The following is a 27,576-nucleotide window of genomic DNA, read 5'->3' as shown; positions in this document are numbered from 1 at the left end:
GCAACATCGAAACCCCATCAAGCGCAGAATGTGTATCGCAGTTTTGCTCGTACCGTAATGTGTCTTTTTTTCCGGGTCTCCCCGGAAAGGATTGCTTTATTTCGGTCCAGCACGAAGAGGGGGATTGAAGAAACAAAACGAGGTAATTTCCTGGGGCCGCAGTGTAGGTGAAAAGCACGTTTTTGGAATTTCAAACGACACAACGTTGAGTTGATGGGATTATAAATAAAATATTTGAAAGTGTCAGCATTAAAGCCCTAAAGGTCGCTCTGATGTCCAGCTTAATGCCGGCTAGACAGCAACCGCGTTTGAGTCGAGTCCCTCCTTGCCGGGGATTATATGAAGCCATATATCATTGTCACAGCAACGGTATGATCGCAACTGCTGTCCCTTGTCCACTCGAGAGGTGCTTCACGCTTCCATAAATGTTCGCAAAGTGCAGAATCAACAAGGACCGACATCCTTCATGAAATTTATATCTTGTTACAGAGTAATTGCGCATCCTTTGGACGCGTTCTACTTTATCGGTGCAGTTGCGATCAATTTGTCGAAGAAAGGATGCGTTTTTTGCGGTTTGCAGTTGCAATGTCTGTGGTAATGGTGCCAGTTTTGAATTACAACGTAATATCGATCGGGTATATTTCATGTGAACATGGATGAAACTAACGGGATCTATTTTATAGTCTTTAATGATTTCGTATGGTACTGCCCACGTTTTGTGTTTGATGGTGTTTTGTAAAATTTACTTTTTGAAAAATATGGTAGGAACCGAAAACTTAATCTCACGTTTTGTTTAAAATTAAACACGTGATCCTTCAAGCAATCCAAATCAGACGCGGAAAACAACAGCTGCATTCAACATATCGCAAAATGAATTAATATTGTTACGAAGTACACCCATACGCCGCCCCGGTACGACACCTATGGGTTTTCTAATATATACGGCGATGAGCGGTGGTGACTCATCATTAGTCATCATCGGTGATGGCGGCGCTCGAATAAAGAAAAGTCGCGGGAATTATCTCGATGGTGGACTCCAGAACTACCTCGAAGGCGACGTTCGCGATCTTTCCAGAAGAAGCGTACGACTGTTTAAATAGAGACCACTGTCAGGAGGAGTAGAGTCGAGTTCAGTCAATGAGAGAATATGAGTCTAGTCAAATCCATTCCAGTTGAGTCGGAATCATTCACACAATAAGTAAAACTAAATTTTAACCATCCTGAGTGAGGTGCGGTTTCTCGAAACATTACCTTCATTATGAGGTTAAGTCTGTTATATTTATTAAAAGAACTAAAATTATTTAGTATTTTATTAACTAAACTTTTTTAAATATATTTGGTTATTTAGCAATGTATCTTTTATCTCAGTCAGCCATGAGACTTCTAAACACGTTAACAGCCTGTTTCGTTATTTCTGCCAAACTTCTAGCAGTCCTCCAAAGGGTTTCACCATCAAAGTTATCTAATGGTTGACCATGACTCTGCAAGAAAAATATCACTGGTTATTCTCCCGTTTCAACAAAATTTGCAGTCATTTTGTTAACATGAACTCATGCCTAATTATGTACGTGAATCTAATAGTAGCTGAACAAAATCAATACTTACGAATACCAAAAGCATTAACAGAACGATAAGATAAAAAGTTTGCTGCACCATTTTGATTTCCTTGTAATATTAAAAACACTAGTAGAACAGAAAAACATGTACTGAAATTTGAGAAAGTAAGCCTCTTTTATACAGTGAAAACAATAGGAAATTTATTTACTGATAACGATTCAAAACAAGTTTTTGTAAACAATGGCTTGTTTTAAAAATATTCTACCAAAATATGATCTCATTTTCCTACGCAAATTGTCGAAAAGAAAAGAATGCAAAGGTAGTTAGAATGAACCTCAAAATATTAAATTAAATCTAACAATAGGTAATACGAGTCTACTTGATTTCTTCATTTTGCCCACATTTTTTTCCATGAATCTGTGGGTGCTAAATCACAAAGATAATATTTCACACATATTAAGTAATTAATTAACTACTTCCATTATGCTTCATGTTTCTTGAGATTCTAGCTACAAGAAGTATTTTTGTACAGGATGTGCCAGTTAAATATAACCATAAAATACAATTAAAAAACAAATATCGGTATATGAAATAAATTATACCATGGAGACCACCTGACTGCAAGTCCTGTAATCTATTTAAATATACTTTTTTTTTATTTTTGTATGACATTTTATCTTCCACATATTTAGTCGCTTTGAGTGCATTTAATCGTTCAATTGCCGTGAAACATCCTATATATCGGAGCAAGTTATGAATACAGTTATCATAGTTCGTTAAAAGTTTATTAAAAATTTAAAACAGATTTATGTAATTCCCGTTAGCTTATCTGCGCGTCGTCACACCTTTACTTAAAATATTTTCAAAAGCCGGTAGATAAGGGTAAAATAATCTATTTCAGGTGTTATTTCGCAATTAATATTTTTCTTTTTATTAGAATTTACTGTTGATAATATTGTTACAATATTCCTTATCTGACAATGCACCTACAAGACCTGATAGTACTCAGAGATTAGCAACGTTTGATATCTTTTGGTGACTAATGTGATCCCGGTGCATTGATAAAATTTAGTTTCGTTCGACAATAATCTTACAATTTTGGGTGAAATGGCGCATATCCAATCGAATTCCTGTCGGCACCAAGATACAATTAAGAAAATGCTTTTATTCAGTGATTCGGTTAAATAAAAAAGCCCCCGGTCTTTTCAAAAGCTCGCATTTTTAATTCGTGAGCTTCTTGTTTCAATTAAGAATCAGAAACTTAATTTATATCACGCTAATGAATTTGGTCCAAGTAATGAAGCACTTTTAATCTGCTTCATCGTTTTGGAACTCGTATTCGATTTGCATCTTGCAAATTGAAAGTTTGTCCTTTGTGTTCGGTCCGATACCCCTTTCTCTTGTTTAAACTTGTTAATTAACCGGACCTGAGAACAGGCTGCAATAAGTGATTATTTTGTTCGAGATCACATTGTGTAATAAAAGTTTTTAATGCTTGATGGAAGCTTTTCGGTGGGTCGAAAAGCTCCGCTGACGTCTTAATTGCGTCGATGATTAATTAAGAGGTCGATAAAGAAGCTGCCTGCAAAGACCGGTTCGGATGTATGAAATGTAAATTCGTCGTAATGTGAGTAAGTGTAGCATCTAATTTACTTTGGGAATTTTATTCGCGAGCACTTTTTTCTCGGCGCCTCGTGAAACATTCATGTCGAAATTAAAAGAAAATTTCCATAAAATCCCGCCTTGGTAACGCCCGGACTGCAAAAAGAAATAAAAGTAAAATATTTATTTTTCATCGTCAAAGAAGCTCTACATATCAAACGACTGAATTCAGGAGCATTACATTATGGGTCTTCAAAGTGAATATTCATCAGGCAAAACAAACTCCCTTTTGATATAAAAATAAATTTTGAAACAGGAAATACGTCGAGAACAAGTGGGTGTCGGCGGGGCCAAAGATGCGAAAATTAAAATGAAATTATGAGATTAGCTTAAAATATTCTCTTTTACGCCAGGTGGAACGGAATCTTCGTCTGATATTCTGAAATTATAAATTTTGATTCGCCGGAATCATTTTCCTAGTATGTGGACTATGCATAATTCAGCAGACGATTTTACATATTTTGTCAGCACTTTCCCCAAATTCATACGTCTTTAATAATTAAACACCTGAGTTAAGATAAGTGCTTGCACACGAGAAGCTTAAAATGCTGAATTCAAACAAATTTTGACAAATTTATATAAAAATCCCGACAAGAGTGTGCATGTTGGGAAAGCAGTTCTGTATTTGTTTTACTGCGATTGTTGTAACATTCCGTAAGAAAACACAAACTTTTGAATAAAAACACCCGTAATTGAACGGATTTGTTTTCACTCGCTTCGGTAGCGAGAGCTCTATCTAATTTAATAAAAACTGATTAGAGGAACGCTTACAGAATTTCGACAACAACGAAGGAACGTTTTAATTAAAATTTTTTGTTATTGAAGTGTTCCTGCGGCAATATCTGGACGTTTTAGACCGTGGATACCTGACGAACACGAACCGGCGATATGTTGGTGTTGTTAATTAAATTCGAGCATCCCTAGAGTGAGCTCCAACATCGGCACATATTGTTGCTTTTTCCCTACAAGCTTTAGGAGAGTCCAATTTGCTGATTATACTTTTTTAAAGCTCGCTAATTAAATTTGACACTTCACCGTGGATGATTTTTATTCTAATAACAAAGCAAAACGTGAGAAGTCAAAGATGGAGTTTGTACCGGTGCGTCAGGGATGTCATCATTTTTATTAAGTTAGTGAGTGACGTTTAAAGCTCCCATTGTTCGTGTGTCACAATGAAAAGGCGCGATACAATGACTAAATCAAATTAATTTTAATGTGAATGCGTCGTTTTTTCTTCGGCGTGTTCGAAATTTACCAAAGGAATTAATTTAATTTTATATTCGCTAATGGACATTTACCATTCAGCAGAATATTTTTTGAGCTTTGCTGCGAAGTTAATTAAGCTTGTTTAATACCCCAAGGTAATGTTTTCTCCATTTACATTCGCTAAGTTCGAAATTAATTTCGAATGAATGCTGTTTCTATTTATTTGGAGAAATGTGTCTTAAAACAAATACTTTGTATAATAAATACTAAACACAAAAAATGGAAGGTTTACACATTTGTTTTGGAAATAATCCGCCTTTTTGTAACAGTTCAAAAATGCTTATTTTAAATTACATTAAAACTTAAATTTGTCTCCACCAACTCGGTTCTAAGTCTGAACTCATAATTTTATATTAAAAGTAATAAATCATTGTTTTTCTACTCAGTTATCGGTAAAATTTTTTGATATCAAAAAAAGTCGTCTACTGTTTTTATCTTTTTTTGTTATCATTTTTAAGATAGCTATTCTGTCACTTGTCTATGTGAGAAAATTTTTAGTTAGGATTGTGCGCTCTTTATGATTGTTGTATTGTAAGAGTGCGTGGTTCTATTTAAATTAAATAATACTGAACGCCGGAATAAAATTATGGTAGCTAAAAGAGTTATAGGTATTGCGTCGATAGTGATTTTTTGTGTTTATGTAAGTATTTTTTCATTACCACTGCTATTCAAATTTTCTGTCCGTATGATTTAAAAAAAAAATAAATCGTGTTTCTTCTCTTTTAGCTTTGGTTTCATGCTGACCACAAAACACGTGACAAGTTTATTGTTAATTTATGGGAAAAATATTTTGGATACACATGTATTGGTGTAGTAATAGTTATTATAATAATAGGGAAATGTTGTGGATGCGATCAGGAATTCGACGATTGTTATAATAATAATAATAATAATAATATTTATTGTCGAACAGAATACATCCAATTGTGACAATTTGAGAAAAGAAAAACTATTCCTAATATATTTAAGATCAAAATGAAAACAATACTTATTTTTGTTAATTATTAATTTCTTAATTCTCTAACCAAAGAACGTAAAGATAACTGCATAACATCTGTTTTTACTTCGAGAGAGTTAATTGCTCGAGAGATATTGTCGATTATACAACAGTAAGTACCATAGCTTGTCTTATGAAAGTTTAACACAAAAGTTTCAGTACAACGACTAGCTAACCTTGGAACTAGAAACTGAAATAAATTGACCAATTCAGTGCAGTCAATTATGTTCTTGAGCAATTTAAATCCAAAAATTATGTCACTTTTTACTTTTTACTTTTCTCATCATAGTAATAATAATGATGATCTGAAATCACTCATAGTTGCTGATTAGAGTGTAAAATATTACTATTTTGTAGCTGTACTGTAAATAGTAACAATACAAATTTGAAATATATTTTAACATTTTTAATGGTTATTATCTTTAATTGTACGACTGTTAAATAATTAGATACAGTCTGGCTTCTAATAGTTAACTGAACGGTGTTATTATTACAATAAAGATATATGATATATAAAGGTATTGGTATGTGTGTGGTAAGTAAGTCTTGGATTCGCACAAATAGAAATATAGACACATTCACAAACTCTATGATAGATGTTAAGGACTGCTTCTTGAGTAAAGAAAAAATTCTACTTCCTGTGGGGTACATGAAATCCATGGGACTTATTATTTAAAATAATTTTAGAGATATTAAATCTTTATTCATAGTTTCCTTTATTTTATAACTTTATAAAAAGCTTTAAAATTGTTCAAAATTAATTTTGCCAGGAGGGACTAATTTCCCACATTTTTTAATCTACCTATCTAAATTTATATTTTGTTTCTGTAGGTGAACGCCGAATCGACGTAAGGAATTTTTTAATGTATTACTAAAAGAAAAAGCGTTATTCTTCCACACTTCGCTGGATTCTAGATTTTAAATAATATCTATAGCTCTGGTTATGACATGGTGAACAGTGATCAGTGAACTCAAAGCTTTTTTTTATATTTAGCAACTTTCATTAGCAATTTACTATACAGTTTGCATACAGCTTTTTCTTACTCTTAAGTAATACTACCGTATTTAATTTACAAAATGTGTTCCGAAGTTGCTACATCAAATTAAAATTAAAGAAGGCCAAATTTAGGGGAAGGTCTGCAGTACTTGCCAAGATGAAGCTAATTTTGACAAATGACATGCTCTTTAAGAATAGAGGAAGGGTGGGCGGGGCTAGTACTCGCTAAGATAAAACTGAACAATATGAAGAGTAGTCACTGGAATGAAGAGGGGGTAGGTGGGCGGGGCTACTGCTTACTCATAAGAAGACTCTTTAGGAAAAAGCTAAACTAAGCCCCGCCTGCCTCTTTTTTCTATTTCACTGACCCATTTTCTTATTGTAAAACGGTAACTGAATTCTATTTTGACCAGTGCTGGAAACTAAGACTTAAAATAAAGTAAAAAGTGGCCCCACCCACCTACTCCTATTCCTTTTTGATCATTCATTTTTACTGGCTCCGAAGAACGGAAGTTGGATATTATACTGATAAATAATAGAATCTAGGAGACATTTGTTTAAATTCAAATTAATTTCTACTAAATTTTAATTTTTTTTTCGAAAAATGTTTCAATTTTTAGATTTGCAATTTTTCAATTTTTCGTTTTTTGTTAGACTTGCTAAGATAAGATAAGACTGATTTTAGCGAATGACATGCCCTCTAAAAAAAGAGAGCGTGGATGTGCGGGCCTAGTACATGCTAAGATAAAACTAATTTTGGCAAATCAGATATCCTCTAAGAAAATAGAGGGTGGGTGGGCGGGGCTAGTGCATGAAGAGAGAGTAGGTGCTCGCTTATAAGAATCTTAGAAAAAAGCTAACATCACTCATTCATTTTATTTACTGTAAAATAGGAATTGGATTCTATTTTGACAATTGCTAGACTCTAATAAGATTTAAAACGAAGAAAAAATTGGCCTCACCCACATACCGCTATTCCGTTTTGATCATTTATTCTTATTGGCTCTGAAGAACGGAATTTTATATTAACGAATAACGAAATCTAGGAGTACATTTTGTTTTAATAAAAATTAATTTTTATTAAATTTTAATTTCGTTTTTCGAAAAAATGTTTCATTCTTTAGATTTGCAATTTTTCAGTTTTTCATTTTTTGTTATAACTTGCCAAGATAAGACTGATTTTAGCGAAATGACGTACCCTCTAAGAAAATAGAGGGCGGGTGGGCGGGCCTTATTCTTGGTAAGGTAAGACTAATTTTGGCAAATGATTTATTCTTTAAGAAAATAGAGGGCGGGTGGGCGGGGCTAGTACTTGCTTATAAGACTCATTAGAATGAATGTAAACTCAGCTCCAATCACCTCTTTTTTCTATTTCGCTGACTTGTTTTATTTATTGTAAAATGGGAATTGAATTCTATTTTGACCAGCCGTAGAATCTGAGATTTAAAACAAAGTAAAAATTGACCCCGCCCACCTTCCGCTATTCCGTTTTGATCATTCATTCTTACTGCCTCTGAAGAACGGAAGTTGGGTTTTATTTTAATAAATAAATAATAAAATCTAGGAGTTTATATTTTTTTAATAAAAATTAATTCTTCTCTCTTAAGCAAAACGGATATTTTCCTACTCAAACTGAAAATTTTCAAAATGCTATATGTGGAAGTCACCGTTTGCATTTCAGTAAGGTATTTGATGTCTGGTCTAAGGTTGTTTGGGCAAAACTTTTCTCGCCTCTGAAGTAAAATCGAACAATATAAAAATAAAATTTGATTTTGGGAATAAGTTAAATAAAGCTACGTATGGGCTGTCAAACAAGAGGTAAAGAATGCCTATGTTTCAAGTGAGTTTTTCATAACAAAATTTTGTAACGACTAACGATCAATTGCAGTGAATGCAGTGTAGTACTAATAATAAGAGTACTGTGTTATCAAATTTTCTGGAAGAAAGAATGAACCGTTTTCGATTTGATCAATAAAAAATTCTGAGGGCCAGCACTGGCTTTGATCCCTTGACCTCTTGTTTGTAATGGAAGATCGTTTTACGGATAAAGAACAAGACAGATTAAACAAGAAAAAAATGGTCGAAAGTTATTTGAACAGGACTTCCCTCCTGCTTCTTTGAAAAATCAAAAAGTTTTATTTTGCAAACTTTTATTTGAGATAGCCTTTGTACATTAAAACAAATATAAATAAATAATAACCAGCTAAAAGCTAATTTACATCCTGTAAATGTGTTTTGACACTCTATATTTAATGTGTCGTACTTTAGTCACCCATACCCCATCATTGATTCCAACGCATTATGTTACGAAAACACACTTGTTTATATTTGGTTTGGAGTGTTCTTGTAGTGAACCCATGATAAGGAACGGATTAAAAGTTCCTGCAAAAATATAAATACATTTATAAAGTAAAGCTGTATTAGAGAGTTTTCCCATTTAAAAATATTTTGATCAACATTATTTCAGCAAGGACACGTATGTGTTCCGATATGAGCAGTTTAATACCGATAATAAAATACCAGGGTGTACAGTTCTTGAGATTTGATCAATAAAAAATATAATAGATAATAATAGTAACTGTGTAAAAAAACAAAAAATCCCATGCCACATTTCAACGTAAGTACGTGATAAAGTATCGAAAAACCTTGTACGGACTCCGGCTATACTAATAAAAAGGTTGGTGTACAAATTCGATTTTTTTGGGAAAATCTGAAGACAGATTCATAAACACCAAGTACAGGAGTATCTTATTTTATGAAATTCAAATCCTACTTACTAAAAAATTTTGAGGGGATGTCATCACATTGGTGATGTAGACGATTAAGCCAATTTTGGTTGTTGTTTTACCATCTACACGATATGTCTAACTTATATATAAAATTTTATAACAATCGGTGGAGTAGTTTCGGAGATTATCTGTTTATTAATCAAAATCGACACAGACGCGGACAAACGATAGACGGCAAACTGACAGAAGGAAACCAGAGACCTGTTTTCGTACTCTAGGGGTCATGAAACGTCAAGAAAACATAAATGTAGCCAGTCCCCAATGGACTCGATTACAATACTTCCTTAGCTTAGGCTCGGGAAGTAAAAATTAACGACTGTTTGGAATGCCTTGTTTTTTACAACATTTTTGAACATAGTTATTTCTAAGTATGTAAGTATTATTAAGAAAAATCCTGAGAAACCTGGTAGGTATCAAAGGAAATCTTAGTTAAAGACCAGTTCTAAAAGTGTGTAAAATACAGGGTGTCACATTTTTAAAACAAATATATGACTCTCTTTCTCACCTTTGAAAATGGTGGAAGTGTGAATTTTTATAGATGACGATTTTGTTCCCTCAAAATTTAAATGTCTCGAAAACTGTCTTTACATCTGATATATCGCTTTATTCCTTTTTTATAAAGATTCTAAAAAATTTGAAAAAGTATACAGGAAGTTTGCATATAAAAAAAAAATAAATTTTGGTGTGTAGCCCATAGGACATCTTGCACCTTAAGAAGTGATTGGAAATTAGAGCTGTAAATGAGATCTGTCACGCTACGTGGCAGATTTTTTTCAAAAACGACGAATCTTCCAGCATCATTGGGACGCCCTGTATAACCTAGTGCATGGTAGCTGTTTTTATTGTTCCTTTGTTGTTGTTGCTACTGTATGGGACCAGTAGAAAGTAGTTATTTAATAATTTTGGTTTTTTAATGGTATTTAATTTAATGGTTCTGTTAGCAAAACCGCTAGTTGTAAAAGAAAAATTGCAGTGCAAGTCTTATACAGTATCAAAGTAACGATCTCATTAGTTTATTTTGTTTTTATTACATTTAGTAAAAATTTCATTTGATCAGAAAACTGTACTTCGTCTGTTATAATTATTTTTATTTCTCGAATTATAATTATAGGAGTAGGGTGATTTTGACGAATATCTATTTTTAGCCTTTCATACGTCACATAATAAAAAATGTAGGTGTCATGTTTCCTTCTGTCTTTTTCAGTTATATGGAAAGAAATTGTAAGTACTGAAAATTAAATTCAAAACGCTATATCTGGTCATTACCAACATTTTTTTAATTTTTGTCAAGAGAAATTCAAAAGGAAGAGCTCATACGCAAACACTACAACTTTTTGCTAATTTAACTAAATATTAGTATAAGCACACACGCACAGCTACCAATCGCGCCCCGTCCCCCACGCGGGGCGCCGCTCGACTTTTTTCCGTCTGCGATTCGTATTACACGCGCGTTCCCTAAAAGTTAAGTCCGCAAGGTGGAGGGTTGCAAAGCCGTGTAAAGTGTCGGTGGAGCAGATCGGCGAGGAGCTTTGATCATTCGGGCGCTCCATGCCCCAGACTCTCACTTTAGCCCCGGCGTAACCGCGTTAGCAGCTCGGAACACTCCATTTGCAAATTAAAGGCCAGGACTTCCGACCCATTGCATTCCTCATTACTTTATAGTTTCATTTTCCATGCTCATTACTCGTTACATATTCATGATTTTATCGGTACTCGGCGCGATTTTAATTCAATACCGGCTTTTGCAGACTTAATCGGATCATTAATTTTTTCTGATTTGTTACTGCCAGCCCGCCTTTTATTGTTGCAGCGTTATGCGAGATGCGATCTCGACTAAGTTACGATGGGGTTAATGGCGTTATTACGAGAGTGGTGGTGGGTTTGAACAGCATAGGAACGGATTTGTTGAAGGGCTATTGTTCTGTTTATGTGTGTATTTATATGTACATACATAGAGGTGGTATACATGAAATTAAATGCCGCAAGTTTAAATTTCGTATGGTATTAGTTGTGTAACGGATACTTTTCCTTTTTAGTTTTTCGAACCAGTGAACTGTAGAGAATATCGGAAATTGATGAATTTAAACGAGGAATGAGTCACGCTTTTCTGATAAGGAAATAAAGTCATCACTGGACGGAAGTGTTGCAAAAGAAGTACAAATTTAAAAAGTTAGGAGATAAGAACGAAGATTTATGGAGTGATAGTTAATTTATGGGATTCGTGCAATTATGTATTCATTTTCGTTGTATTTTATAAATCTGCATCTAATAGTAAAGAAATGGTCGATAGAACTTCCCCCAGAATCCAGACAGACGGCAGACAGACAGACAGACATATACAGACAGACGGAAACGGCAGACCTATTTCGTCGTATTCTAGGGGGTATGAAATGTCGAGAAAGCATACGCTTATGCTTAAAATAGTAAAAATATGCGTCATTTGAGATAGATGAGGTTTTCATGACAAGAAAATCGACCTATGTCTCTAAATCTGGGAGCCAGTCCCCATATAATTTTTTATGAATTTAAAATAGATTCTGTTCGACAAAATCAATTTTAAAATATTATGAATTTTAAACGGTATCTCGTCTACATCGCGAAATTTTCATAAAGTATCAAAGATTTTGAAATATCCTCTTTGTCATCGAACCGGTCGGACCCTCTTTTAGTATTCCTGCCGCGCGACTGCTCAGATTGTAAAGTATTCTAATCACACAAGAGACAGTTTGCAAACAATCTTCTTTCCGTCCCCGTTTCGATATAGTCCGAGCGCCAACTTTATTACACAATCGGAACAGACTACATTAAAATCGAACCGTAAAAAAATATGAAAGCGTTATTTAAATGCGGCCCTAAACTTCGCCGTTCTTATCCTATAAAACACTTATCGGACTCCCACCGCCGCTCTCCCTATTATTATTTACCTATTCCCGTCCCTTAATTCTCTTCGCACCTGAGTAGCGATTTTAATTTCCGTCCAGGAAGCGTCCCGTCCCACTAGCGCATTCTTCTTTTGTTTAAATTTGTGAATCTGTGACAGACAAGCGACGCCATTTTATATTAAATGTCAAAATTAATAAGCGAAGGACTCTGTAGGTGCGCTCGTGAGCTCATCGCAATTATCTTTTCTTTGATATGTGTCAGCAATTTCGGCCTTGTTCGAGGATTTCATTAAATTAAATTTTTCGGACGGAGTCATTGTTGGGGAGTTAGCTACGTTATAGATAAGGAAAGCGGGACTTCTACTATTGGCTGTCTTTTCAAGGGAGATTATAATTCAGGATAATTCCCTTTAGAGCTGTTTTGCGTATAATACAATATCCGGTACATGGCTAAGGAAGTGGTAGTCTTGGATATTACGTACGTTGCGGTTTCGCTACATATTAGATGGAGCAAATTAGCATCAGGACGTTGCAGGTGTACGCCGTAAATTATTCTCTGTATGATTTGGTTTTCTGACGTTCGCAAAACTGGGAACTGCGGTACATGCAGATGATTTAAATTTATGCCTTCTTGGTATTGTTTGTTTAATCTATGATAAGCTCTTTGAACTATACATCGGTCTTGCTTTGGCACTTTTATCTTCTGACTAATGGTCCAAAGTTTCTGGCTCGTTATCGCATGTTTTTATGTAGTTTCAACTTTTAAAATTTGTTATCACTTTTTCGTTCCCGTTCTATATGTTGTCGCTATATAATATAGAGTCGATATAATTTTCTCAGATTTTTATGATCCCTTGAGATGCCATTTGAGGTTATCTTTAGATTTTAGTCTACTCTGTACTTTCGCTCTTGTTCTCTTCGTTTCTTCATACTTCCTTCTTCCACTTTATGGTTTTCTTCCTGCGTTTATCTTAAACTTATTTCTTGGTTTATAATAACACCTTTATTTACAATCTATTTAATTTACTTTACAAAAAAAGCTAAATGTTCCTCTTGTACCCAATTTTTAATATTTCAAGTTATTGTGGTGTTGTACATATTGGCGAATCTATAAATTCTATAAATGGGCAATTGGACGAAAATGTCAACCTCAGCACATTTTTTTAAAGATTGTTAAATTAATCTAAATGTTATAATTAGTAGTTATAAAAACTTTAAATTTTATTGGTATATACGATGTTGATTACGTAACGAACTACGAATGGACATTGTAATTTCAATTTTTAGCAAAAGGTAATCAACACCATCATCTAAAGAAGATTATGAAGAAATATTAGATTTTTCTTTATTTTTCTGTCCCCCAAAAAAGGCAATATTTATGAATCTTGTCATCTTTTCATTATCATATTAATGAGACTTTTGTCCCATATTTAACTTAAAGCTACAAATTCCTAAAAAATAGTTCTGCGCTGCTTCAACCGATTTTATTGTTTTAAATTTCTATTAAACTAAGAACTTGTGGTAATTTAGACGTAATAAACTGAATGCGCTCATTAAGAGATAATTTTTATTCCAAATTACACAAATCTTCTATCTGAGATATTCGTGAAAGGTAATTTTCAAAAGTGCTGGGAAAAGGTAAAAAATTTCGTAAGATGTTAAAAATTTGAGCTGTTTGCAGAGTTGCCCAAAAATATACAAAATTCTGCAATAGAAATCTCTACCAGCTAATTCGATTTCAAAATAAAATTTTTAAAATATCCCAAAAATTGTTACATTTCATCTTGCGATTCTGCAATGGTTGGAATTTTCAAAGAAATAACGCCGAAAGTGACTTCTGAATCGAGAAAAAAAATGTTTTAAGGTAATTTTCGAAAGTGCTCGGAAAACGGTAAAAATTTCATAAAAGGAAGTCAAAAATTTCATAACAGGGAAATTCTGAGATACAAATCTCAACGGCCTAAGATTTTCTAAATTTTCGATTTCAAAATCAAATGTATATGTAAAGAAGTTAAAAATGTCGTAGGAGGAAGATCTTATAAATTTGAGTTTTTTGCAAAATTGCCTAAAAATACCAAAAAATTCTGAAATATAAATCACAACGAGCTAATTCGAAAAACAGCTTGCCCATGGCAAATTTTTATAAAACTCCAAAAATTGCTGTGTTTCATCTTGCGATGCTGGAAACATGGTTGGAATTTTCAAAGAAATTAAGCGTAAAATGACTTCTGCAATCAACAAAAAAATGTCTTAAGGTAATTTTCGAAAGTGCCTGGAAAAGATTGAAAAATTCAGAGGAGGGAGGTTCGAATATTTATTTCTTTACAACATTACCCAAAAATATACAAAAAATTATGAGCCTTCAACAAAAAATATTTAGGTTGTGGATGGATACAGACCAAGAGTTTCGAAATTTTCGATTTTAATTTCAAGTTTTTATACTCCAAAAATTGCTTTATTTCATCTTGGCATTTCTAGAAAAGTGGTTGGAATTTTTTAAAAAGTAAAGGCGAAAGTGACTTCTGCACGTGCAAATCAAGCAGAAATATCTTCAGGTATTTTTCGAAAGTTGTTGAAAACAGATCAAATATTTCGTAGGAAGGAGCTATGGGAAATTTGGGCTTTTTGCAAATTTGCCTAAAAATACCTAAAACAATTCTGGGATATTAATCTGAACGAGCTATTTCGAAAAATATAACTTGTTGATGGACGCAGACCGAGATTTTCGAAATTTTCGATTTCCAAATCAAATTTCTATAATATCCCAAAAATTGATATACATATTTCATTATCAGATCTTAAGGTAAATTTCTAAAGTGCTCGTAAAATGCTCAAAAATTTAATAAGAGGGAGTCACATATTTCATAAGAGGGAGGTATTGAAAATTTGATATTGTTTTTAAATTGTCCAAAAGTAAAAAAAAAAAAAAATTAAGATACAGACCTCAATCAGCTAATTCGAAACATAGCTTGTTAATGGACGCAATCTTAGATTTTTTAAATTTCGGTTTTCAAAATCAAATGTTTATGTTATCCCAAAAATTGCTATTTTTCATCTTAAAGATTCTAGAAAAATGGTTGGAATTTAAAAAAAAATAAAGGTGAAAGTAACTTCCGCACATCAAAATGGAGAAAAAAATGTCTTAGGCCTATTTTCGAAAGTATTTGAAAACAGATCAAAAATTTAGTAGGAAGCACTTATTGAAAGTTTGGTCTTGTTGCAGAGTTACTTAAACAATTCTGAGATATAAATCTCAACGAGGTATTTCGAAAAATCATGGACGCAGAACAAGATTTTCACAATTTTCTATTTTAAAATAAAATTTTTATAATATCGCAAAAATTTCTGTCATCATGCGATTCCGGAAAAATGGTTAGAATTTTCAAAGAAATGAAACCGAAAATGACTTCGCAAGTCGAAATCTACAAAAAAAAGCTTAAGTTTCGAAAGTGCTCGGAAAAAGATCAAAAATTTCATACGAGGTATTTATTGAAAATTTGAGTGTTTTTGAAAAATTTTCCAAAAATATACAACAAATTCTAAGATATAAATCTTAACCGGCTAATTCGAGAAACAGCTTGTTGACGGACTGAAATTATCGATTTCAAAATAAAATTTTTATAACACCCTAAAATTGTTATATTTCATCTTCGAATTCTGAAAAAATGGTCGGAATTTTCAAAGAAATAAAGCCGAAAATGACATCGCAAGTTGAAATGTATAAAAAAATGTTTTAAGGTAATTTTCGAAAGTGCTGGGAAAAAAGTCAAAAAGGGGAGGTATTGGAAATTCGAAATTTTCACAAAATTGGCAAAAAATTCTGGCATATAAATTTCAACTAGTAATTTGAAGAGCATAGCTTGTTGATGGATACAATCATGTTAAAATTTTTGAAATTTTCGATTTCAAAATCATAATATGTATATTTATAATATCCAAAAATTGCTATATTTCATTTTTCGATTCTAGAAAAATCCAATGTCATAGGAGGAAGATCTTAAAAATTTGAGTTGTTTGCAAAATTGTCTAAAAATACCAACAAATTCTGAGATATAAATCACAACCAGCTAACTCGAAAAACATGGCTTGTCAATGGCCGAAGACTAAGATTTTCGAAATTTATGATTTCAAAATCAAATTTTTATAAAACCCCAAAATTGTTGTGTTTCATCTTGCGATTCTGGAAAAACGGTTGGAATTTTCAAAGAAATGAAGCCCAAAATCACAGCTGGATGTTAAAATAAAAAAAAAATGTCTTAAAGTGAAAAAATTCAGAGGAGGGAGGTTCGAACATTTATTTTTTGCATTTGCCCAAAAATACCCAAAAAATTCTAAGCTTTCAACGAGCTAATTCGAAAAATATTTAGACAGACCAAGAGTTTCGAAATTTTCGATTTTAATTTCAAGTTTTTATATCACAAAAATTGCTTTATTTCATTTTTTGAATTCTAGAAAAATGAGTGGAATTTTCTAAAAAATTAAACCAAAAATAACTTCTGCAAGTCGAGAACAACAAAGACATCTCTTTCGGTAATTTTGAAAAGTGCCTGGGAAAAGATACAAAATTTGATAACGAGCAGGTACTAAAAATTTGAGGTTTGGCAAAGTTGCCTCAACACCCACAGAAAGTTCTGGATTATAGATATCAACCTGACCAGACCTGACCAGCCCAAGATTCTAGAAATTTTCGGTTTCAAAATAAAATGTTTATTATTTATATCCCAAAAATGGCTATATTTCATTTTGTTACTTTAATTCTAGAACAGTGGTTCAGATTTTCTAAAAAATGTTGCCGAAAATTACTTCTGCAAGTTGAAATCAACAAAAAATATCTTCAGGTAACTTTCGCAAGTACTCACAAACAGGTCAAAAGTTTAAAAAATTGGGGTATGAAAAAATTGAGTAATTTTCGAAAGTTATTATTATTTGATAATATAGAGTAGAGTTCCTTTGGAACTATATAACTCAATAGAATATCAATGTGTCTTGTATTACCATTGAAAGAACTCATCAATGCGATTCTTAAACAAATTAACATTTTCCACATCTATTATTTCCGTAGGTAACCTGTTCCAACTTTTTATTACACGAACCGGAAAAAAGTTTTTCATAATGTCGGTTTTAAATTTTGGTACGGACAGTGACAAACTATGCCCTCTTAATCTTTGGGATCCTCTAATCTGAAAAATTTGGTGACCTTCCTTTCCAAGTTTCAAGATTTTAAATGTATGTATCAAGTCCCCTCTTAGTCTACGATCTGAAAGTGTTATCAATTTCATATGTTTTAGACGTGTGTTATAATTGGGTCTTCTAGCGCCAAAGCACCATCTAGTAAACTTACGTTGCACTTTTTCATAAGTTTCAAGATCCTGAATTCTATTTGGGCACCAAACAACATTCGCAAATTCTAAAATTGGGCGAACATATGTTTTAAAAATCTTTGCCATTAAAGAAATATTCTTTTTTGAAAACGTTTTATATAAGGTGTACATTCTTAAATTAGCTTTTTTTACTTGTTTTATTATGTGATTTGTCCATGTAAGATTTCTGTGAATTTGAACTCCTAAATCATTATGTTCTGTGACTCTCGATAGACATTCACCTTGTATTTGATAATTTATGTTCGATTTATCCTTACCAATGCGAAGGACTTTACATTTAGATTTATTGAGTGGAATACCCCATTGTTGTCCCCAGTCAAAGATAACGTTAATATCATTTTGTAAAACAGATGCATTAGAAATATGATTGTACACTTTGATATCATCGGCATACATTGCACAGGAGGAAGTTATTGACTTAGGTATATCGGCTGTGTAGAGAAGAAATAACTTGGGCCCTAAGACAGAACCTTGTGGTACTCCACTTAATACATCGAATATATCACCGAAACCATTTCCAACTCTAACAAAAAATTTTCTGTTCGAAAGAAAGCATTCTATCCATCTTAATAAATTTCCACTAATACCATAAGAATTTAGGTATTAGTACATAGTTCTAGGAAAAGGGTCAACAATTTGACCCTTTTGCAAAGTTGCGTAAAAATACGTAAATAATTTTGTGATAAGGATCTCGACGAACTAATTCAAAAAACAAAGATAGTGTCGATGGATTCAAACCAACATTTTCATTCTCGGAACAAAATTTTTAAAATATCCCAAAAATGGTCATATTTTATTTTGGTGATTCTGGAAAAGTGGTTGAAATGTTCGAAGAAATGTTGCCAAAACTGAGTTGTGCAAGTTCAAGCCAATAAAAAAATACCTCCAGGTAATTTACAAAAGTGTTCGGAAAATTACCTAAATAACCTATAATAACGATGTCCTATTTCCACAAAATGTTGGTAAAGTAAAATCTGCCAAATAGTGAACAATGACTTTCATCAAGTATTTTGTGAATTAGACGTCTTTGGCCATTAAATATTAAAATAACAATAGTGGACCTAACAACTTGTAAATTATCCTTACCATAATCCCAAACGGTTTATTTGTGGTTTCCAATAAACAAAGAATCAATTGTTCACTATTTGGCGGACGGTACTTTGAAAATTTTGAAATACTTTTTTTTTGTTAACCTCCAGCAGAGTATTTCGACAGCAGTCTGTAACATTTTTAACTTTTATATGTCATTTCAGATTTTAAGTGCATCAGAAATAATAACGTCGGTTATAAACAATTAAAATAGCAATGAACCGGAGTGCTAGCCTTGGGGAACACCTGATGACACTGCGATCGGCTTAGATGAAAACGGTTTCAGAGAAAACTATTCAATGGTCAAGGTTAATTTTCTTTAAATTTAACCATAAAATGTCATTATTTACTCCATCGACTGCTTTCAATAGATTACCATGAAAAGGGTCCACTCAAAAGTTTTTTTCAGAACTGTTAATTATGAAATATCAGTAAGTAAGTACAGTCGTTGACGTTCAGTGAGTTTTAGAAAATTCATGTTGAGTCAAAGATATGATTTCTTTGCAAATCCATTTTAATTGTTGCAAAATCAATAAGTCTAATAATTTTGGCAGAGTTGGCTGAATACATAGGTATATCCCTATAGTTAGAAACTTCAGAACGATCACCAGATTTGTAAATTGGAGTAATTAAACTGTGTCTCCAGGACAAATATAAATTAAAAATGTAGTGGATATGTTTACATAAAAAATACACACACTGTTTTCTGAAATATGCAGGGACTTGTAGAGTTTAAAGTTACATAAAAGACTTCTGGATGAATATATAATAATAATTTTATCAAGAGCAACACCCAGGTTTACCAAAATAAACTGACAAGTACTGAATGCAGAAAAAATGGAGCAATTAAACCTTAGTCACCCTATACCAGTAACAAACATTTAAAACTTGTATATCATTTCTTTTCATTTATTTTTATATGGATTTCCGTTCTTGTTTTCCTGTTATTTCCTTCCCGTTCTCCCAGCTCCCGTTTCCCATATGAAGTCTTGCTCCCTCTCCACCCACCCCCACTGCAATTACTCGATCGTCTACGCGTTCCCGGCAAAAACCGTTCTACTTTTGTAATTTTTCGGCTTTGCTCCAAGTTCGCCGGTAATCCCTCGCCGAGTTTAAAAAACAAATCTGTCGATCACGAGCTTGTGTTTTAGAACTTTTCCATTAGTTGAAGTTTGCAAACATGCCATTTACAAGATGCCCATTAACACAGATTCAATCAATCAAATCGCGATAAGATCAAAAGAATCGGGAGAGTAATCACCGTACAGAGCATCAATCACCCGCCCTTCGGATATGATTTTCAGGATAGTTGTAGGACGACGTGTCAGGAAGCGAGGAGGATTACATGATTTAGAGGGTTGTCAAGCGTTGCGTAATTTGTCCTTTATAGCAATTGTGTATTTGGCGAATGTGTGTATTGTTGAATGTTGTATCAATAATCTTAAATGAATGCGAAAGTGTATACAAGAAGTGGTAACAATAGAAGATCACGATGAGAACAGAGAGGAAGTCATTGATAGAAGTTTTTGATCGTTTGGTGTAAAATTCAATTGTATTATTAATACAATTACAAAATTAAGTCGACACTCTAGCTTAGTTATTTACCAAAATCTGCTATAACAGGTACTGAAGATATTTAGAAATTGATTTCATTGGGATGTTAATAATGTTGATGATGGGCTTGTCCTTCTAAATTCCAGCTGAGGCTCGTTGTGCAGGTAAAATAACGTACTTCTTTTTGTAATAATTTTTCCCAACGATGTCCTAATAACAGGCTTTCTAAAAACGGGTCTGTTATTTTCAATTTTTAAAGACCATTCATCCCAAGAAAATGCAAAGATTTAGATAATTTGGAGCAATAAAAGGAAAAGAGCAGTTTCATTAAATATATTTAGCTTGTTTGCTAATGTTGAGTTAATAGGTAATAGTGACTATAATATTACGAACAGGTTTTCTTCCACGCTTGTAAATGTAAAGTGGCTCTTGAATGAGTGTAATATTTATTAAGTTGATACGTCCAAGGAAAAACATGTGCGTATATGTATACCTTAATACATTTTTTATTGCCGACAAATGGGTAATTAAACTGAAAAAAAATTAATGTTTCAGATTGTGCTATCTAATGCACGATACCATCACTACAACGCTATTTAGGCATGCTGTGCTTTTCTCTTGTATTAGTATAAAAGGTTGTTATGGAATTTGGACTTTGGTAAACTATGAAGGCGGATTCATGGACCACAAGTACAGGATTATGTTATTTTTAAAAATTTAAATAGCATTTATTATTGTATGGAAGTGGAAACCTATTTTTTCATACTCTAGGGGATATGAAACGTTGAGGAAACATGAAAGTAGCAATTCTCTGGGTAGATCCTATTACAATACTTCCATAGCTTACGCTTGGGAAGTAAAAATCTAAGAAAAGTAAATATATGCAAAAAAAATGCGTTTTTTAGACAGAACTTCCCTAAGTGTTTATTGTACAAAATTTTGAGGAAAGGACAATAATTTCGGTGATAATCTGTCTAATAAAAAGCGACACAGGCGACAGTCAGACGACATTAAACATCGAGAAATTGCTTACTTCGCTTACTCTCGACAAGAAACATTACACAGAGTCTGGAAATATTTGAGTAACGACCCCTGTAGGTTAAAAAATATCGATCATACCTCCCACAGTATAAGAAAAAAAAAGGCTCGTGAAGGGATCGAACTCGCGACCTTCGCGTTATGAGCGCTATACGTTCAGCACAGCGTTATTGGGGTATGCTGTGCGTTACTCTTATATAAAGTACTAAAGGTTCATGCAATATGGGTTATTGCGAAAATTGTCTAGATTTCCAAAAGACTGGGGCAAAAAATTAAGGCGGACTCATGAAGCACAAGTACATGCTATTTGACAAAATTTAAATAGCATTCATGATGATGAGGTGCCCTCATCAAATTGTTTGTAGGGAGGATTAAACAAAAGATTTAAAATTTGATAACAATCGCCCTGTTAGTTTCGGAGATCTAATAAAAATGGACACATACGACAATTGGAAAAGAGGGACCTATTTTTTCATACCTTCGAGATCATGAAACGCGACAATTACAATATTACTTACGCTCGAAAAGTAAAAATGAAACGAAAGATGAGAAAAAACATTAACTTTGAATAGAAAACATTCAAGTTTTGAAAAGCAGTCTGAAGTACATCAGCCCTATAAAATTGGAACGATACCTTCAAAATTAACTATATTATGCCGTTTGGAAATCCTTAGATTACTTACATTATTTTTGTTTCAAAATGGTTAAGTAACAGTCAGTGTGGTAACATTTTAACTGCTCTCAATAGTACTAAACTTAAAAGATGTTAAAGATATTCTATTCCTGAGATTTCGGACAATCCAGAGATATCAGTTATTGATTTTTAGTTTTAAGATTTCATCATATTCGTAATGTTCCAAAAATATCAAATATTCCAAAAATTCCATGAGTTCTAGAGGTTTCAAAAAGTCCTTAGAGATTGTAAAACTTTTTAAGGTTGTAAATATTCTGAAGACTTTGAAAGTTTTAGCGACTCTGAAATTCCGATGGTTTTTCTACAGATATAAAGATGCCAGATATCCCTGGATCACTAAATTTTCTAGAAATTTATGATAGTCTAGTTATTCTCAAATCCGAAGTACTCTGGAGTTTCTAGATATGAAAAAAATTCCCAAATATACTAAAGATTCCATTCATTTTGAAGAGAACCAAGAGATAATAAAGATTCTAGACGTTCTGAACATCCTGAAGAGTTTTGTACCAGCTGAAATTTCCCAAAAATTCTTGTTACACTCGCGGCGTTAAGATTTCTAAAGATTTCCGAAATTATAGAGTCTTGAGATTCTTCAGATTTAAAAGATTTTAGGAATCCTCAACATTCCAGAAATGCTATATCTATATCCTACCATAGATCTCGAGGATACTAGAGATCATAAATGCTGCAGAAGTTGAATAGATTCCAGAGATATTAAAGAGCTTTAAAATCCAGAGCTGCTTTTTTCCAACAATTTAAGGATTTCCAAAATCACTCTGAGTTTCGATATTGTACAGTTTTTATAAATCTAGAAATTCTAGATATACTATATAATTAAGAATCCCAGAAATCATAAAAACTGCAGAAATTCAATAAATTCCAGGAACACGAATGATTCCAGAGTTTTTCATGAGTCTGAAGATCTTGAAGAACTTGAAAATCCTGAAACTCTGATTGGTTCAAAGATTTTACAAATTCTATAAATCTTAGTTATTCCTAAAGTTTTAAATATACTTACTATAGACTGTAAGGATCCTAGAAATAATACATATTACAGAAATTCAATAAATTCCAGTAATTCGAAAGATTTCACGATTCTGAAGATCTTAAAGAGCTTGAAGATATTGAAATTCTGAAGATTCTTTTAACGATTATAAATTTCAAAATCTTTCTAACTTTTGAGATTTTCCAGGTTTTAGAGATTCTTGAAATTCTAGATATCGCAGAAATCCTAGATACACAATAAACTTTAAGAATTTTAGAAGTGATAAATACAGTAGCAGCATTCTGACATTATCACAAATACAATGTCACAGAATCAAATTTAATAATTTTTTAAAGAAACGGAATTTGTTGGAATGTATTTCAGGAACGAGGAAAAAGTTTTGTCGAAAGAAGCTTTGACCAGTTTTTTATAACATGGTTTAAAATTAAATAAAATGGAAACGAAAGAAACCTAGTCAAAACCGATGCAGTGGAAGTTCCACAGCATTGTTGGAACGTAGTACTTTTGGCAATTTTGATATATGTGGCTTTCTGACTTCAAAAACATGTCGAAAATGTAATACACATACAAACTCGTAGGTTTCAGTATGTTTCAGTATAAAATTTACTCCAGTTGAAGACCCGCCAAACTACATAGTTAAAAAAATATATAATTTGCAAATTTACGGAGGTAAACCCTTTTTGGACCGTCATTTTATGCATTAATTTAGGTCGTACAAAATTGAGACACACATGATAATGTAGCTATCCACCCTATGATTATTATAATAGAAGTGCAGTTTCTTTGATCCGTCAAATTCCACAAAACAGCTAATTGCCGGGTTAAAAGCGCCATGCCGGATTTTCCCCGTTATCTCAATTACTAGGCAAATCTGAACGCGTACAATTGCTTGGCTCACAAATTACGCGAATTAGATAATGTAAACGACGTAGCTCCTGAACAAACAGCCTCCTCTCTGATTGTAATGAAATATTGCGATTTCACAGGTGAGTGATACCGTTTCCATTAGAAACCCGTTCCGGTTCGATTATTTTTTGCGTCTGCTCGAGCCAATTATTGCAAGATAATCAATGCAATAAATAAAATGTAAACAGGAGTCTGCGTTTAATTTATCGTGAGGCTTCCGGAGGTACTTGCGGCTGAAGCCGGCGAAACGTAGACAATGGGGTCCGAAGTTTCAGACAGGATTTAGCAAAACTTCAATTACTAAACTATTAACACAATTTAAAGTTCGCCCGAAAAGGGATTTTCAACATGCGATGATTCATGGCTGCTCAAATATTTGACTTTAAAAGGGGCGGGCTGTTTAGCTGTGGCGAAAGTCGGATTGAGCAGAAAAACTTGGCCAGGCAAATTCCTAAAACAAACGGAAGGAAAAAGTACAATATGTGCTCTGCCGTCACTTTTTCTTCCGATTGAATGATTGCAGGAAACAATAAGTAGCGACTTGCCATCAGTTGCGAGGGAGACCCTCCTGGAGTTATTAGATATCATTGCCGCAGCAGATCATTCCTGAAATGCTTTCCGTGATAGCCACTTATCAAGATGACATCTGTGATAAAAGAGGAAAAAACAATCTAGTCCAGATTATAGCAAAGTTGCCATTAATTTAATTCCACGGCAAAATCTGAAAATACCAAAGCCACAAATCCCAACTCCGACATTCTTGACGGAAAGATTACCTCCAGCCGACAAAATAACCCAACTTTGCGAAACTACTCGTGACAGTTAAGAACTAATTAGCATGTAATTAGTTTCCTCCCATTACCATTCGGCTCTATGGATGCATTACAACTGCATTCACCTTTGTTCTTTGTTATCTAACCTAATCCTAGAAAATTAATGTACCGCTCTACCTAATTACACCTGAAGCGGTATGAACATCTCATTAATATATTCAGGACGTTGCTGCACATTTTATGAATCGTGCAATTAAATCGAACCGTAAAATCGCGAATGAAACGATTACGATTTTATGGTGCCATCTACGTGGCGTTTTAATGAAGTAAATAACATACGATCGATTTAATTAGGTGAAATAAACTGCGAAAAGCGCTATTAAAAGTGCTGTTGTTTATAGCGGTCAGCTATTAAAATATCCTCTAGACTCATTAATTCGGGATTAGGAGCGCAACATTAGTATTCTGCAGGTCGTAGATGCGAATTTCTGTCTGCAAAAACTGCATTCGTGTAGGTGCCAGCAATACTGTTCGAATGCGATAACATCAACAAAAAAGCAAAAGAACATCTGTGTTGGGCTTTTTGTAGCAAGTTCAGGCTATCCGGACCTACTTATGGATTTTTCGGCGCGTTAACTGATCATTTCTTAATGCTCAGCAAGATTTAACGTCGCCGATCATGGAACGGTACCTACTTGAATGTTCTATTATCTATTTTTTCCTACTCTAGGGGCCATAGATAGTTTTCAAGAATTAGAGTGAACCTAAATTTTAATGGCAGTATAGGGTAAATTTAAGTCCTTTAAATTAAATAATGTAATATGCGCAAGTAATTTCTTTATTTTTGTGTAAAATAAAATGTGTCTTCATTATCAACTAAACCAATCAACTGTTGTTTGTTCGTCGTGTTATTATTATATATTACCGATTGTCTGATTCAATCCACAAGTATTTTAACTGAACGGTATGGAATCATGTTGGCTTGCCCATAATATGAAGGATTACGACGACTTTTCATTAAGAGCAGCTTCTACTGTTTTGTTTGTTCGACATAATCTACATCCCGTAATCTAAAAACGTTTATTAGCGCAAACAGTTTAATTACTGGAAAAGGAAGCGAGCAACTTCAACTCCTGGTAGCATTTTTAGACAATCCGAGCTGCGGAACCGAACAAAATTAATTCTACAAAACATGAATGAACACTGTTTACATTTGAAAATTATAACTGAGAATAATCGCGAGCAGTGAATTCTAATTTCTCCCTTTTACGCAGATTGATGGCAATATTTTGCTTTAAATCGCATTTCAAATGTTTGTTATTAAAAGCCACTCGGGTTGTGGCAATATTTTACCCTTCCTTTAAATACTGACAACTACCCACGCCTAATAAATTACCATAATTATTATTAGCCACCCACGCCTTTAAATTTTCTTGGAACGTTTTAGCTTATCATTCATATTTAGTTATCCTGTCAGCTGACGGTGAAGTCAGTTTTCCGACCACGCTTTTCCAACCTCTCTCACAACTTCCACACTAACATCATAAATTGAAAAATCAGTTTGATCTACGTCCCGTCATGATTCCATTTGTGATGGTAAAAGCTGACCGAGAGTGAAAGCCGAGAAGAGGTCTGTTAAGCCCGCGTAACCCACTTTTAATGCCGTATCGGGGGCGCCCCGCCTAACCCGATCGATTTGTCCCTCTTATCGCTATTGGGCCACTTACACTTACTACCAAAACCATCGGCTATTATGGCCCTATGTGAAATACGACAGTTCTACTGTTCACAACATGTGCCACTCTATGTTATTGCAACGAAATGAGATTTGGGGACCTTAAAGATCACTTCAAGACGGAGAATTATGAAATGCCCCAGTCGAACCCCCATCGACATTGAGATAGAGCGGGTTTTGTTTGGAAACAAATTTCTTCTTCTGGACTTGACGAATGGCGGAATCGGAAGGAATAATCGACTTAGCCCAATAACGTCGTAAATCTTCGGGCCGGAAACGCCGGACCGAGAACGGGTTGTAAATTTTTAAATAACAGTAATAACCGCACCGAATTCTACATACATACAAAAACGGGAAGTTTTCAGAAGAGAAGTAGACATTGTGTCCACATTAACAGGGTTTAATATTTTTACAAATGCACTTATGATGCACTCCGAGTTTTTAAAAATGCAAGCTGTTGCTTTCACGACTGACTTTTTTATCCTAGTTGCTTTACATCATCCGTTAAGCGAAGCAAAGTACCTACTTTGTTTCTGCATATCATATTAGCATTTTAACGATTTCGACATAATGCCCGCTTTACCTCCAAGCCGGTGACATTACCATAAAGTGCAAACCTATAAAAATAATGGATTGTTATGTGCCATTATGAAATATATAATGTAAAACAGTGAGCAGCGGCTTAAAAGCTTACCGCTCCAGTAACTGCAGCCGTTTCGGAAATGTTTGCTTAAACTTGATTCCGCTGGCTAAAAATGGTCGAGGCCGAAAATCGATTGTCGAAAGTTATTTGAATTACGAAGGTACGTCCAAGTCCTTTCTGTTTGATTTCAAATAAGCTGGCACAATGCGCTTGAAAGGGCTGTCAATAGCAGTCTCGGGGCTAGTGGACGTCTGTAGCCGATGGACTAGCTTCAAAAGATACCAAATCGGATGGAAAATAGCCGCCCTATATAAAACCTATAGCTTGTTATCGATTCATCCGCAAGGTTTTCACGGTTCTTCTTTGTATAGAAACGAAAGCACTCAATGCCACGACGAAATTTATTCGACTTTACATAAACATCGCCAAAAAAGGATTTTAAAACAGGCAATTCTCGTCTTGACGAAGTTTATTAATGTAACCAACTCAGGTATTCACGACATTGTAAGTCTAATGCTTGTGTACCTTGCCAAGATTTTACCGTCACCCTGGAGAAATCAGCGTCGACGAAAGCGGAAAATTATTAAATGTACCTCCCGCTTCCTGT

The 27,576-nt window shown here is 33.7% G+C and overlaps 1 protein-coding gene and 2 long non-coding RNA genes across 4 annotated transcripts in view; 2 read left to right on the top strand and 1 right to left on the bottom strand.

The window, feature by feature from the left end:
• Positions 1 to 27,576, top strand: part of LOC135139276 (epithelial discoidin domain-containing receptor 1-like) — a 466,539-nt gene that overhangs the window by 141,140 nt on the left and 297,823 nt on the right. The gene's annotated exons all lie outside the window — the stretch shown is intronic.
• On the bottom strand, positions 1,296 to 1,693 carry LOC135139319 (uncharacterized). The gene is made up of 2 exons (XR_010282148.1): positions 1,606 to 1,693; positions 1,296 to 1,481 (listed from the first exon to the last, which is right to left on the bottom strand). It is a non-coding gene; the product is annotated as an uncharacterized LOC135139319 (long non-coding RNA).
• LOC135139567 (uncharacterized) lies at positions 5,005 to 5,803 on the top strand. Its single transcript, XR_010282178.1, has 3 exons — positions 5,005 to 5,125; positions 5,212 to 5,594; positions 5,642 to 5,803. It is a non-coding gene; the product is annotated as an uncharacterized LOC135139567 (long non-coding RNA).

The sequence above is a fragment of the Zophobas morio genome, unplaced genomic scaffold (genome assembly GCF_036711695.1).
Source record: "Zophobas morio isolate AGI-343-1 ecotype UQ-CSIRO unplaced genomic scaffold, CSIRO_AGI_Zmor_V1 ptg000031l, whole genome shotgun sequence".
NCBI lineage: Eukaryota > Metazoa > Arthropoda > Insecta > Coleoptera > Tenebrionidae > Zophobas > Zophobas morio.
Note: the sequence above shows the minus strand (reverse complement) of the source record. Positions and strands in the feature narration are given on the sequence as shown.